Source organism: Pleuronectes platessa, chromosome 17, assembly GCF_947347685.1.
Source record: "Pleuronectes platessa chromosome 17, fPlePla1.1, whole genome shotgun sequence".
In the NCBI taxonomy this organism is placed as follows: Eukaryota; Metazoa; Chordata; class Actinopteri; order Pleuronectiformes; family Pleuronectidae; genus Pleuronectes; species Pleuronectes platessa.
Genome location: NC_070642.1, coordinates 10,101,390 through 10,115,934, shown reverse-complemented (window position 1 = coordinate 10,115,934; position 14,545 = coordinate 10,101,390). Strand labels below are relative to the sequence as shown.

The window sequence follows — 14,545 nt, the reverse complement described above, 5'->3', positions numbered from 1 at the left end:
CATGTGGACACAAGTGAACAACACACACACACACGGCAGTGCATTTTATTTGGCTGGCACACTGAGCGAGGCTATCCTTCAGCAAATAATCCCCAACAAGGAATAAAGAAACTAGATTCCACATCAAAAACAACCCATATTGCAGCTCAGACCAAGCAAGTGAAACCACAGGAAACCGTGGAATAACAGGCTTTTTAAAAAAGGACCTCTTTTCATGCATTGTTTGAACTTACTGCATGCATCGTTGCCTGATGATTTCAGCATTACCATCACCATGTATTCATGCAAAATCTGACCCCATCCAACCCATGTTTTTGGATAATGCCGCTGTAGAGATGAGGATCGCTAAGGCTTATTCAAAGCATGACATCGCTGCTTTACCTCACTCAAATTCAAATAAACCAGATAGGCTGTGTGCCATCAGAATTAAGACCTAAAGGTTAAAGAAGCAAGCGGTGACAGAACAGCAGCACCACTATGGCACTGTGGAGCAGTGGAACGGCTCAGTGGCCTGTAGGTGAGACTATGTACACGTTTGGAAAAGTGAATGTGAACCGGGCTGGGGATGAGTCTGCGTGTTATACCTCTATTAAACAATAATTAGTGGGTATGAGGTTTTTTTAATTGCAGGTTAAACCGGTCAGATTGCCAGTAAGAGTTTGTCAGTTTTTCTCCGCCACAAACTAAGAAGCTCTCTCATCTTGCTTTTGACATTTGATAAATTGCTTTTGCACGTTGCTCCCAAGATTGAAAAAAATATACATATGTACACCAATGTTCATGACTATTTACATTGGAAAGGTGCAGCATCAGTGTCTTCAGACAAAAGAAACAAATGCGGAAGAAATCAGCACGTACAGGTTACACAATAAAACACGTGGCTCCTGCAGTGTTGACCTGGGAATGAATGCTGATTGTATTAATGCATATTGCAAGAGCCGACAAATGGCTGTAGTGAAAGATAACATTATTTAAACTATAAGCTTATACAGTATCATTATTGTGATTACTTATTAAACTTAATATCATAAATAAATTACACATATGCCTGTGACCAGTATAAAGCCAGACAACCATATAGGCAACACTCACGACACTTGTGAATTAGGCCAAGGCTTCCTCTGAACCATGCTTCATAAAAACCTGGAACAAAACTATCAACAAAACATGGAGCTGAGCTGAAAATGGCAGACAATACAAATATTAAAAGTAGTTAAATTCCACGTTGACCACAACTTTCCAGCTGTCTTCTCCTTCTGTTGCCTCAGAAAAAATTGTTCTTCACTCAGTGTCAGACTCTGTGTCAAACAGCTGGTCGGAGTTAGTGCAAAAGATAAATGTTATTTATCTACGATGGGACCTCATCTTGCAGCTTCACAATGGTTTCCTAAGCACTCACACTCTGACCATGTATGGCCTGACAAAAAAAAATCCTCCAGTTGTGTCCTAGGTCTCCTCTGCACCACATGGTGTCTGCTTTGCTTTGTGCAGAAGACGGCCAAAGACAACACATGCAGGACTTTGTATTCTCACACAAGTTTTTTCTTTTACTTGTAACACAGCTGAACTCACTCTCCGCTTCATGGGTATGCATTGCCTCACTACACAACTCCTGGGCGTCTATGCTACAATCAGAGATGACACAGAATTGATTCTCATCTTGCCTAATTCCAAAGCTTGAAAATGAAAGGGTTTCGTAAAGGAGCATCTTAGGTAAACCTATAATTCCAGAGTTTAGGTTAGCCTCCCTGCTGCTTAGTACATCGAAACATTAACTCATCGGCTCCTCTCCCCTCAGGACCCTGCTGGGAAACACAAGCCCTTTAATATAGTTAGTGTAAATCTTTTAAAGGCCATTTTATTCAGATAAATTCCAAATACCGTCTGCGGTGGACAAATATTAAAAAGAGAAAAACTAACTACTACAGGTAGTTTAACTGTATTCACTCACCTGACCATACTGAGAAAAGACTCAATTTACAAGCGACATTGACATATTGTTTCCTCCTCACTGATCTGCTGCATTAAAAACCAGGAAAGTCCTCCTCTAGTGGAGTTTCCCAGTTCTTCATTTCCTGAGGCAGCTGAGGGTCAGTGTGTTTCCGAATGCAGTGGCCGCATGCTGTTTCCATGACATTACTGAGCAGGTGAAGCCAGGTGAACCATATCATGTCTAATGGTAATCAGAGAGTACTTCAGAAAGAGGACATGTGGATGAGAACAATATGTAAAAGGCCCAGTGTGTGTATACTTTCCCTTTCTCTGGCTCATTGTACCTTCTTACAATCTGAATGTGGGCGGATCTTTGTTATTTAAAAGGAGGTGAACATAGTTTCAACCTACGTGTCAAACAAGAGCTGTGTGTACACAGCAAACACATCTGAGAGAAGAACCAGTCGACTAAAACAAACGGATACAGCCTGTTTACATGACAACTCATTAAAGCTGCAGTTTCCACTTTAACTTTAAGAGGATGTCAAATAAAGCAGTAAAAAATGAAGTGTTTATAATAAAAGCATTGATGAAACAGAGGGAAGGAGCAAACCCTGACAAATGTAACAGAAACATGATGAAGCTGAAGACCCCCCCCCCCACCTCCACTGCCTCACAGCAAGCTGCAGCCCTCTCTCTTCTACTACTGATCAGTGGCACTTTACCTCAGCCTCACCAGCTGGAACGTTCCACCTGCTCAGGTCAGCGTGGCGTGAGCAAACAGGACAATTTCACTTTTGTCAGTTACGGTACAGAGAGTACAGTTTACTCTAAAAGACACTTTAAAAATAACACAATTTACTGCTGTTTCACATCACCAATCCTCCCACAACTTGACAGTGCTCCAAAATGCCTTGCAAAGATGCAAGACACAGGTACCACACAACTAGATCCAGGTACACTATACACTGCAAAGATCACGGTAGCACTAGCACATCTGAACAATGTTAACACACATTCATGCCCGTGCGCACATACATACATACATACACTGTTAGTGATGACAAACAGGTGAATAAGGAGGGAGGCAACACTATATGCACACACACACACTCACATCCTGTCTGATTGTGTTTTGACTTGCTCTAGCTTCTATATGAACTTTGAGAGTGTGAGGTGAATAAGCTGTATGTAAACACACCAAGTTTATAGTCTGCAAACACGAGTGATATACAATATTCTTCGACTACCCTTTCACTCCCAAGTAAAACAAGCTATAACACTCTTATCTGGCACGTCTGTAGCATGATGCCTACTTTTCACCTGGACTGTTTTATTGCAGAAGTATATACAATGACTTGTCCCACCAGTGGCTGGTCTCTAATCTGAACTATAAACATGGCAAAGTGTCATCGTGTCCTCTTTTCTGTTTGTCTAAGATATGTACCTTGTCCTGCGGCTACAAGAGTGCGAAAGTGAAGCTAACCACTAATCTAATCTAATCTTCCTACTCGGAGTGGATTATACGGATAAAAAATTAAAAATATTTTTCTCTTTTTCACACAACACCCATGCATGTGTTTGTCTACTGGAGGGCAGAGAAGGACAAACAGGAATGCTTCCTGTACAGATTCTCTACACTGCTTTTTAATGTGCCTTTTTTTCAACAATACCAGCAATCTTCTTCTGTCACTATTAGGGTCAGAGCAGCCCTTGAGGCTGAAGCCATCTTAGGACACACGCATCGACCGACTCACCTACACCGACTCTCACATCCACCGGGGCTGAGAACAATTTCCGTCATGTTTAAGAACTGAATTGTGAAAAGGCTGGGAAAGACGTGAACATTGAAGGTAGTAAACTCAACAACAGAAGTCTGTCATCTTCTCTAAAGGCATAACTTTAACTGATATTTCTCAATTAGTCATTAGGTTTAAAAATATAAATTCCGAGCTACACATTATGACTGGCATTTCAATTCAGTTTTTTTATTACCAAATTCTGATGGTGTGATTGCATTTCTTTATGATTGACACTCACACAATTTTGAGTGCTTATATATCTTTGCAAACCCACATTTCCAAACAAATAATACAGAGTTTTTATACAACGATGGATTATCATACATTGTAGTTTTTTATTACCTCTGCCCAGGATATTATGTTTTCATTGCCGGTTGTTTTATTTGTCTGATTTCCATGAAGTTTTTTGGAGGGTTGAGGCATGAAGGACAAAATACATTTTAGAGCAGATCTTTATTTTTCACCTTCTTTACCCTGGTGAGATGGAGCATTAACCTTGGCAGTAGGTATCTGCTCTCTGAGCACCCTTCTGGTCAAACCTGTATTCTGTCCAATTTGAATGCATCACATTCAGTTCCCAACAAATAACTGAGATCATTTCCCACGCATGTCTTCCCTTAGCCAGCTTCAGTCCTCAAAAACAAGTTGTTTACTTTAATTCAGAAAGCACAACACTATCACTGCAAGGGTTAGAGGTCAAATCCCACTAGGACCAATTACTCTAGTGCTGCTTTCATGAGAGTCGGACCCACGTTGTATATGTATGTGCAATATGTTGTAAACATGTGCTGGCAAAGGCTCACATAAAGTCAGAAAGACAGAGCCAAGTTTGGAGACATTGGGGTGAAGATAAGAGCAAAGTGAAACTTGTCTTTAAAGTTTTCAATCAACTACATGTCCTAAGAAATAAATCATACCTAAATCTCTCTACCCAACCAGTGAAGCAACCAAATGTCTGAGTGTCTATTTGACAGCTGCCTGGTTTGTGCACATTACTTCATAAGGTCGACAACAGAGCAAACCACCAAAGTCACAATCCACTGAGATATGGACACCTTGCACTGCCTCGTCTCACTACACCTTTTATCATGCATGACACAGAAATACAAAAGACAAAGCCCAACTAAAGATCTGAAAATTACCAAAATATATTGATGCTGTAACTGCATTAGTCTCTGCTAAGAAAACTGGGTCCTTGACTCAAAAGGTGGCCTCTCCATTTGTCTAACATCCTTTAAGCTCAATACTTACTAACTGAACACAGAATGACTCTTTCTTTTTTTTCTACTGTGATGTTTGGAACTGCTTTTCCTTGGTGAATCGTCTGATGTCAGATGGAAGTGACGATGGTGCTACTTACAGCTTTCCAGGTTTTCCAGGTCAGTTAGTCAGAGCAGAGTCTTTGCAAGAGTTACAGATGTAGAATGTCCCAAACAGATATGCAAACTTCAGTCCACGTCTCCTCAAAAGGAGAAAATCCTCAGGACATATCGTACAAGCAGTTTATGGACCTCGAGCAGAGGAAGGTTGCTGCACTGAGCTCTGCGCTCCTCATTGCTTTGCAGCTCGATAATGTTACATTGCTGTTTGTCATTCAAATCAGCTTGTTCCACCTTAAGAGGCTTAACAAATTTGTTCAGTATGTTTACTCTTCATCTTCTCTCATCGAACGCCTGTAGGAGTTTGCAAACTCTGTAGCACATTCAAATATCATTGCAGGTTTGTGTTCTCACACAGGAGGAAAATGCAGTTCGACTGCTTTTCAGTCACACTTCCCAAAGCAAACATGGCCAGCTAAGATGTGAAACTAGGTGGTAATCTTCTGCACAAACTGTCTTTGTCATATCTGTTGTTTCATCCCGGAAAGAGAGAAAGACTAGACATGTCTTGCAGTGTCATTTCAAATTCTTCTTTCATATCGGTATTCTGCGCTGTAACAGTTCAGACACTATGGAACAGCTTTCCTTTGTCCAGATGCAGCAGCTCCACAGCAGCAACAAGGCAACAAAGCTCCATCACAAATAGCTGTCAGCTCTCTCCAACGGCATCCAAGAGCATTTTTTCTTGCAACTCATCAAGTTTAGCTGCATGATCTGAGTTGTAAGGATGCTAAAGATTGGCACACTAGCTTGTCTTGACTTTAACAAAAACATGTTTTATTGTTTATCCATTCCGGAACAGCAAATGTTCCTTTCTTGAGAGCTGCCACGATGCATAGAAGCAATGACACATAACTACGTGTGTTGTGTTCACCCCGACCAGGACCCAGACAGAGATGCAAAAAGGAAGGGGAGGTACCAACCTGAAGACACGCAAGTCTACTAATTCTTTACTTTGTTTTAAAGGGTCATCTTTTCGGAGTTGCTTTTTTGTATTTGTGAATTGCCTCGTAGGCCATAATCAAGCCCTAGGCAGATTGTTCACCTCCACTGCAGGTGTGTGTAATGTTTGTGCACTACTGCAGACATAAACAACACACACCAGCGGGAATGCTGCACTGAGAAGGATCAGCATGGGGTAGGACAAGTAGGGACGGGAATCGGCAGGGACCTCCCGATACGATACAATCACGATACTTAGATGGCGATACGATATGTATATTGCGATTCTGTGGGTATTGCGATTCTGTAAGTATTGCGATTCAATATTACGATTTCTTGCGATTTCTTTTGGTTATTCTTTTTTTTTAAATACTGGACCATGGAAAACAGTTGAATCATACCTTCAAATACAACACAGTCAAATTCACTTAGCCCTTTACAAGTTTTATTTCAAATATTAACATTAACTTAATGACTGCCGGGCAGCCAATAGAGAATATAAATAAAAATGTCCCCTATTATTGTATAGTCCCTGTCAACTGCACACAGACTGACAGATTAAGAAATGTAAACCACTTAGGCTACGTTTAAACAATAAATAAAAGGTAAATTAAATAGAATGAATAAAAGTTTACTTAAAATATAGACTTTGAAATAAACAAAAAGTAGGCTATGCTTCACTGTTGTTTGCATGTAGGCTATGCAAAGCTAGTGCTTGGGTATGTTTGGATTATTGTGCAAAAACAAGAGCTGATCAACATGCTCTGGGGTGAGGTTACTCGAACCCCCAGTTTATAACCAATAAATATATGTTTTAAAAAAATATATATAATCGATTTGGGAGGCAGCATTGCGATTTAAAATAGTCATTCACAAGAATCGCGATTTGTAACTGAATCGATTTTCCCCCTAATCCCTACGGACAAGCGATGGGGAGGAATTGAGGAGAAATCCAGAGCCCATAAGGAACCTACTTCTCGAGACAGCCAGTGACTTCAAGGATCATTCATATTTATGTAACACTTCAGCTGTCATGTTTTACTGCACTGCAATTTCAGGCAGAACAACAGAGCTTGGGCAAAAAAACACAACACCTCGACAACAGCCCTTTTAGATTTGAGCTAAAATATGTCTGCAAGAAATAGGACATATTTTGTGTTGTTGTATTCGAAAGTGTTACTGTCGTGAAACCTAATTGCTCATCTGCACATATAAATGGGAACAAATTAACTTGAAATGAAATGAAAATGGAATGAAAGCTTTATGATGTAGGTATTTATTTCAGCACTTCTTTATTGCAAAAATATTAAGACTACATCAAGTTGCGTTCATGATATTGTGCTATGTCCCCAGTGTCAATACTAAGTGGAATAAAAAAAACACAATCCTCTACTAAAGGATCCACTTGTGTAGTAAAACAGTGGATGTTATGACCTCAGGCAAGACAACCTCCAACCAGGATGCACACAGAAAAAACCACAGGAACGCACATATACACTATATCCTGGAAGCCGACTTAAACCGGTTGCCGCCGTTTACTCAAGATCACATACAGATTACAACATTCTAGCTGTGGCAGGGTTCTTCGATTGCATTAGCATGAATTATATTAATCTCAGCCCTATGAAAGAGAATCCAGCAATAGCAGAAGGGTTAATTTTTACCCATTGATTGCTGCACAAATCACTCATGCCACGAGACACAAAGCAATATCATAGATATGCTACTGTTGACACTGGATTTGAGTTAATTCAATGAGAGCCCTAAGCTTGGAGAGTAGTGATTTTTTATTTACAGCACGAAAACCTTTGTTCTCTGAGCAAACAGCACATATGGCGGTGAAATCAATGTTGCTATGGCCTGCACCTGTTTTTACTTTTCATTGAGTACCCTTCACGGGTAGGGGAAGTGCAGAGGATGCAGAGTGATCACTGAGTAAACATGTGCTCAGCGAGGATGGAGGTCCTGTGTACGTGTGTGTGTGACCTGTGTGACATCTGTGATTTCACTGACTATCACACCTGTCTGTAGCCAACTGAAGCTTAACACAGCATACGAACGTGTGGGCTACATGTTACAACACACAATCTGGCATGCGGCGCTCTGAACAGATTGAGGCGTAAGACTGCAGGCCAAAGGAAGAGAGAGAGTAGAGGTGTGGAAAGGACAAGCTAAATGGTGAAACCAAGAGCTAACGAGCACTGAAACTCTCTCAAACTCTCTTTTCACTTGTCGAGTGACAAGGTTTGTGTATCTCTATGTGTCTGTGGATGCATATGTCTGTTTTTGTTATTAGTCTATGTTCATCTCTATTTCTTTCTAAATTTGTTTCAGTAATAGACTGGTATTTGCATGACAGCTCCTCAGAAGTGAAGCCAAAAAAAATCATCTTTATTCCCCGTTGGTGGCTGGCTGCATTATAGGTCATAATTCCGCCCACTCCATGTCAGCAAACAGGAAATGGAACAAACTAAAAAGTCTACATGCTAAATAAATTTTTATCAGAAGGTAGTTCTTATCTCACTGATATAATATTGATGAATATAAATTCCTCTCTGTATACAGAATTATTTGGAAAGAAAACCCCCTGAATATATGCATTTCTAGGGCTGTACGTACAAAACTGGTGTAATCACTGTTGTTTCTCTGGGATGCAGCTGTAATATGCTGTTGGATGGAGGAATGTATTTTTCCAAGCCAAATGACCCTCTTCTGACCTCGTCCTTGCCTTTTATAGTTGAGGATCCCCCTGCTCACTCATGCTCCTTGGTCCCGGGTTAAATAATTGACTTTAGCCTGGGATGGAAACTGGCCGTCTTTCAGTCAAACACATCGAGTGCAGTGCCCAACTGTGGTCCGCCATCTGGATTCAAACAGGCACTTACCACACACACACATGCAGATATCATTCGCAAGATGCACGAGTGTCAGTATGAATAAGACTTTCGCACATGCAGCTACAGTGGCAGGATCTCCCACACCATTAAACACGAGATGTTTGTCGGGTCAGCTGCCGACAGCGATGAAGATGTAAATTAGTTCATAAAACCCACAGCCATACTGGGACACACACATTTGCGAACTCAAAGAGTTATATAAGAGCTATATATAGTCCTCCACATCCAACCTCTGCCTAACTGAGTTACACAAAGACTTTAGCACATGGCCGAGTGGACGGAGCATCCAACTTATAAAGGAGTGTGTATCAGAGAAAGTCTGTTGACCCAAGGGCCAACGACTTCCCTTAATGACTCACCGAGGGAATACCGAGGCCTCTCCAATGGAACCAGATCATGGGAGGGAGGGGTAAGGGCTGTCCCCGGGTTATCGGCAATCTTGATCAGAGGTATTTAGAGCACTACACCTATGACTGTTGGTGTGTCCATGTGTGTACTTTCACTACTAAATTTGTGAGAACCAATTTGAGTAATAGACTTTATGGAATGAGGACATTTTGATCAAGGCAGCTTGGTTTTAAGGTTTGGTTTTAAGGTTCTGATTAAAATAAGTTTTGGGTTAGGTTAGGGGACAATACTAGAGACTATAAGAAATGCATTATGTCAACGAGTGTCCTCAGGCGTGCGTGTGTTTATGTGTCTGTTTAAAGAGGCACTTAGTCAGGGAGTTCCCTCAATGTAATAGAGGGGCCCGGCTCAGCACACTGAGCCCACCAACTCTCAGACTGTGTCGCAGCTCTTCGATAAAACCCCCTGTTGAAATGTCAACAAAACAGCTTAGGACCAAGACTCAAGGCAGAGAACAAAATCAGCATCAGCAAAGCAGATCAGCACTTTCAAATTGTTTGGGGAATTCTTATTTTAGCGAAAAAGCATCACACCCATTCTCATGTCATTGGGCTTTTACCATGGTTTAGGAATTGATTTGGAGACAGACCTTCTCATCCCTTATAGCCTCGCAATCTTTGTCCTGCTAACCATGAGCTGTTCTCAGTGCCCAGGGCAAGACAAGAGCCAGTGGGAAGAAGAGCATTTGCTGTTAGGGTTTGATAGCTGTGGGGCAACCACCCTCTGTTGATCAGACAAGCTACCTCAGTTTCCTCTTTAAAAAAAAGCATATTTATAAAATTGATTTGAAACTGGACGATTGTTAGCTTCCATGCTCTATTTGATAAATTTCCTCTTGCATTCACTTGCATGTATTTTCTGTTTTTATGTCTGTGAGGCACTTTATAAACCTGTTTTTAGAACAGTGCTTTATAAATTAAGTTAATTATTATAACTATTATCTGAAAATCTAATAAAAATTACTTAAATCTCAGTGATGAATATGTGGAGCCAACAACACCAGCTGGAATATAGAAGAGACAATTTTTTTCAAGCGTTCATGTACTGTATATGTGTGTGGTTAATAATAGAGACCTCACATTGCAAAACTGGTATTAGAAAGACTTTGACGCATATGCAATTCATTTTAAAATTAATTGCATATAGTCTCTCATATTAGAAAAATAGTGCAGGTTAAGTGATTTGGACGTGAAGGTAGAGTGGGCCTGTGTTGAGCCTGTGTAGACTGCAGCACAAATTTATGTTCTGACAGACTGATGAGGACAAAGATCAATCTCCATCCCCTCTGAAGTGGACTCATCTAGCTTTTTCTATTTCGGTCATAGGTCTAATTGAAATGGTTTTTTTTCTGAACACAAGCAGTAGGTTCATCTTCTTGGTCCGACTATTTCACAGGCAGCAGTTGACATCTTCTCCAAACACTGCATGATTATCTGCTGTTGTGGGCTGTAACAGTCATGCTGTTAACACTTCCCACTAGAAAAGCACTTTTGCCTGTCCATTTTATCATATTCCAAGAGCCATGTAAGGACAAACACAGAATCTAGTCATCTAGGCTTAGTCTAATCTTGACGTAAATTGATTGATGAAGGTAGGTGTAGGGCGATTTATACAAGCAAGTTAATTTGGGCAACTGCATGGTGTTTGCAGAGGGATGCCTTGAGAAGAAAACACCAAATTATCCCTAAATGACTTTGTTACATCACAGAGTCGGTGCTGCTCTGCGCTGTGTGTATGACAGTCTCATTTAGACCAGATTAGGGGGTCAAAGGTTTGGTTTGCCCAGCTACACATGCCCCGCGGAGGGATCTTCTGGGGCAGGTTTGCCCAAACATGGTCAAAGATAATAACATAGTCTGGTTGACCTCTGTAAAGTGCTCGGGAAGCTGCTGAATTCTGGCTACTGCAAAACAGCATATGGACCTTAGAACAATGCCATAGAGGATTCAAATGTCCTAAATTAGAGGCACTCAAAAGAGGAAACCCAATTCGCGGAGCGGGCTCTTACATCTGAAATGAAAGCCAAAGATTCACCCTCTCTCCATTCTGCTGTCCAGCTCAGAGGAGGAACCAAAGAAATGAGGGATAACCCAGCATGAGAAATGAGTAATAAAGAGAAGCTGGAGAATTTGAGGACCAGTCAGGAGGAGGGCAAGAGGAGGGCAGGGAGAAGCAGCAGGGATTACTCAAAAAATATGGGATTTCTCCCATTGCCCAAATAAGTACCTATTAAAAGAGAATCTGTGCCCTGCTAAGCTACCGATAAGGCAGCCAGGAGAAAGGAGCTGTGGAAATAGAACATGACCATATAGAGAGGGGAGCTGTGTAGAGAGGGAGCAGGACGGGGGCAGAGGTTAAATGGTTCCCCCAGAATCCGAGCTTTCTGCTGGCATAAACCCAGAGAAGAGAGTCCCTGCTGTCTGACACAGCCTGAGGGCCTGCTGTGAGCATAGGTGAGAATAGGCAGCTGAACTACTGCACAACAAATCACAGCTTTAAATTGGTTCCACATCCGAGTGCCTTGTTTACCACTGTTTGAAATGACTAATGATGAGAAACCGGAGATTTTTCAGGCTTTTTAAAATTAAGGCAAGAAGGCGGTGAGTTTTCAACTCCTAGACTGACAGAGAAAGTGGGACGACAGACTCAGAAAGAGGAAAACCTGTCTTGACAAACAAACACCCCACAGATGTTGCTCCTCTCTGACACCACTGGTCTCCATAGCAACCCTCTGGCCAGTAACAGCCTCAAGATCGCCTGGCTGCAGTGGCGTCATGCAGACGCACGCACACAAACACCATACACATACAAACACTCACATTTCAGCCACTGAATGGGATCCCAGTGTGTATTTATAGAGACAGAGGGACTCACTAGCCCACCCAGACCAACTACCCCCTCGGGCCTTACCAGAGCACAGACACATCTCTAGTGGGAGACCAACTACCCCCATCATTAAAAGCCTCGGCCACACACACACACTCACAAACAGATCCACTAAGTCTCTCAATTCTAGTAAACAAGCCCTGTAATTGGCGATAACAGATAGCTGGGAATTATACATTAAGGCTGGTTTGTGTTGCTGCTTTCCCCCGGTACATGCAAAAAGCACAGGTTAAATATTAATACATTCAGCCATTTTAACAAGGAGAAAAATATTTTTTCTCCAGAATTTTCTAGTGCATTAGAACAGTCGAGTTCGGTACAATTACGTAAAGTGGCACCAGGACACACCCAGTTAGAGAAGCAATGTGTGAAAACAGCGGATCATTTCCCACAAAGGTCAACAGATGATAATTCTCAATCATTTTCTCGACAATGCGAAAGAAAAAAAGTCCTTGTTTACAACAAATCAAATCAATCTTTCCCTAATAAAACTGCTGTTTTACTGACGATTTATACATGTTTTCGCTTGAAGCCTTTGGTACCCAGTAATATCCTAAATAATGGAGATATATCATAATCTATTGGATTGACGTGCAACAGGTGCGAGGCCTCAGTAAGGCCAGCTGGCATTGCAGAGGGATGAATACCGATGTTTCTTGTTTCGGCAGTATTATCAGGTGTGTCACGGAGATCTGAAAAGGGTCATTTGTAACATAATTTGATCTGTCAAGCTGCTCTGTTATCATTTAGGTATACGGTCCTATCCCGAAGGGAGAGAGGAAGAGGAGCAGCGAAAGTGAAATGTCACCCAGGAGCAGACATCTTTGTCCTAATCTCAAGTCTTGCACGTTGCTAAACTTGACCTTTGTGTTGTTTTACTCATTGAGTTACGCATAAATAACTGATTTCTGACAGTGCAGCTATGTCAGGTAGTGTCTATTGGATGTTTCTTACCAAATTGGAAATAACAAGACCCTAACACACATTACTTTCTGAGGTATATGTAAAGTGTATGCCTGAATCACATCACATCACATTAACTGGGAAAAATGCTCGGTTTTATCAAGGTGACAGCGATTTGCAGTCCGAGCCAGACAGTGACCCGATGATTACGTAAAGGACTGAAAAAGACTGTGAGCCGCCGTGCTGTAGTGTTTAGATGTGGGAGGTGAATGTGAGCATTTCTTACCTGGTGACAGACAGAGGAACAGATAAGAAATGAGGGAAGGGGAAATACTGGAGGACAGCAGCACTGGACCACTCTGAAAGAAACAAAGAAAAAAAAACATGAAGTGCAATTTGCAGATATCCAACTAGCTGCTAACTTCATTATCTAGCTTCCTCTTGGGTTGACACACAAGCACGTCCCTACATGAGCGTTTGCACGCACAACACACTGGTGTGTAATCACACACGTCCGCCCCGTCCTTTGTGACTCGTGCAGATTTTCAATAATTTCTCTGGCTTCTTCTAAATAAACTTTTAATAGGAAGCTGCTGCCCTTAAGAAAGGCTGCCTTCGTCAGAGGGGGAGCTCAGGGAATGAGCTGTCAAATCAGACAAGCGGCACCTACTCCGCTTCTCTCTCTCTCTTAAATAGAGGAAGGTTTGTCGGTGAGGTAAAGAGGGACTGCTAAAAGCACGACGTAAATGTACAGATTGGGTCAAAGGGAGAGAGGGAGAGACAGAGTGGGGAGAGAAATGGGAATAAAAAGGGATAATCCTCATCTTGGCAAGACACCTTATATTCTTATATCCACAGTTCCAAACCAAAGACAAATTCCTGAACATTTCCTGTTAGATGACTGTTCTGCTTGTGTCTCCCCGCACCTAGTCGTCACAGCTCCGTCTTGCTTTGCCGAGCGCAGAACAGGAACTGCAGCGGTAATGGTTTCTTTATACAATCACTCTGGAAGATAAACTTTGCCAGATAAGCATGGACGGCCCAGGATACATTTCAACAAGCAAGTGAGGAACCTGGCCGTCCTGGAGATTTTATTTACATGGGGGATTATCAAAGCTTATTAATGTTGATTTTTGTAAGCTCGATACAAAAAATGTATCCTGTGACTGGCTCTTTTGTTCCATTGTGCTTCCAAAGGGCTTCTCATACAGAAACATCCTCTAGGCACATTTCACAGAGAACAACATGAACGTATTAACCGTTTAACATGAACTACTATACATTACTTTAATTCAGCCAATTAAAGTATACCCCGGGTTATACATAATTAGATGTATAACCCGGGGTTACACATCTGATTACGTGTTCAGCAGCATTGAAGAGACACTATTGCAAT

General features: G+C 41.6%; 1 protein-coding gene across 3 annotated transcripts in view; it reads right to left on the bottom strand.

The window, feature by feature from the left end:
• The window catches only part of LOC128460020 (1-phosphatidylinositol 4,5-bisphosphate phosphodiesterase beta-4), a 69,205-nt gene that overhangs the window by 37,251 nt on the left and 17,409 nt on the right, over positions 1 to 14,545 (bottom strand). For all 3 annotated transcript variants that reach the window (XM_053445023.1, XM_053445021.1, XM_053445022.1), the window contains exon 3: positions 13,436 to 13,508. The gene's annotated coding sequence lies outside the window, so the exon portion shown is untranslated. The remainder of the gene's footprint in view (positions 1 to 13,435; positions 13,509 to 14,545) is intronic.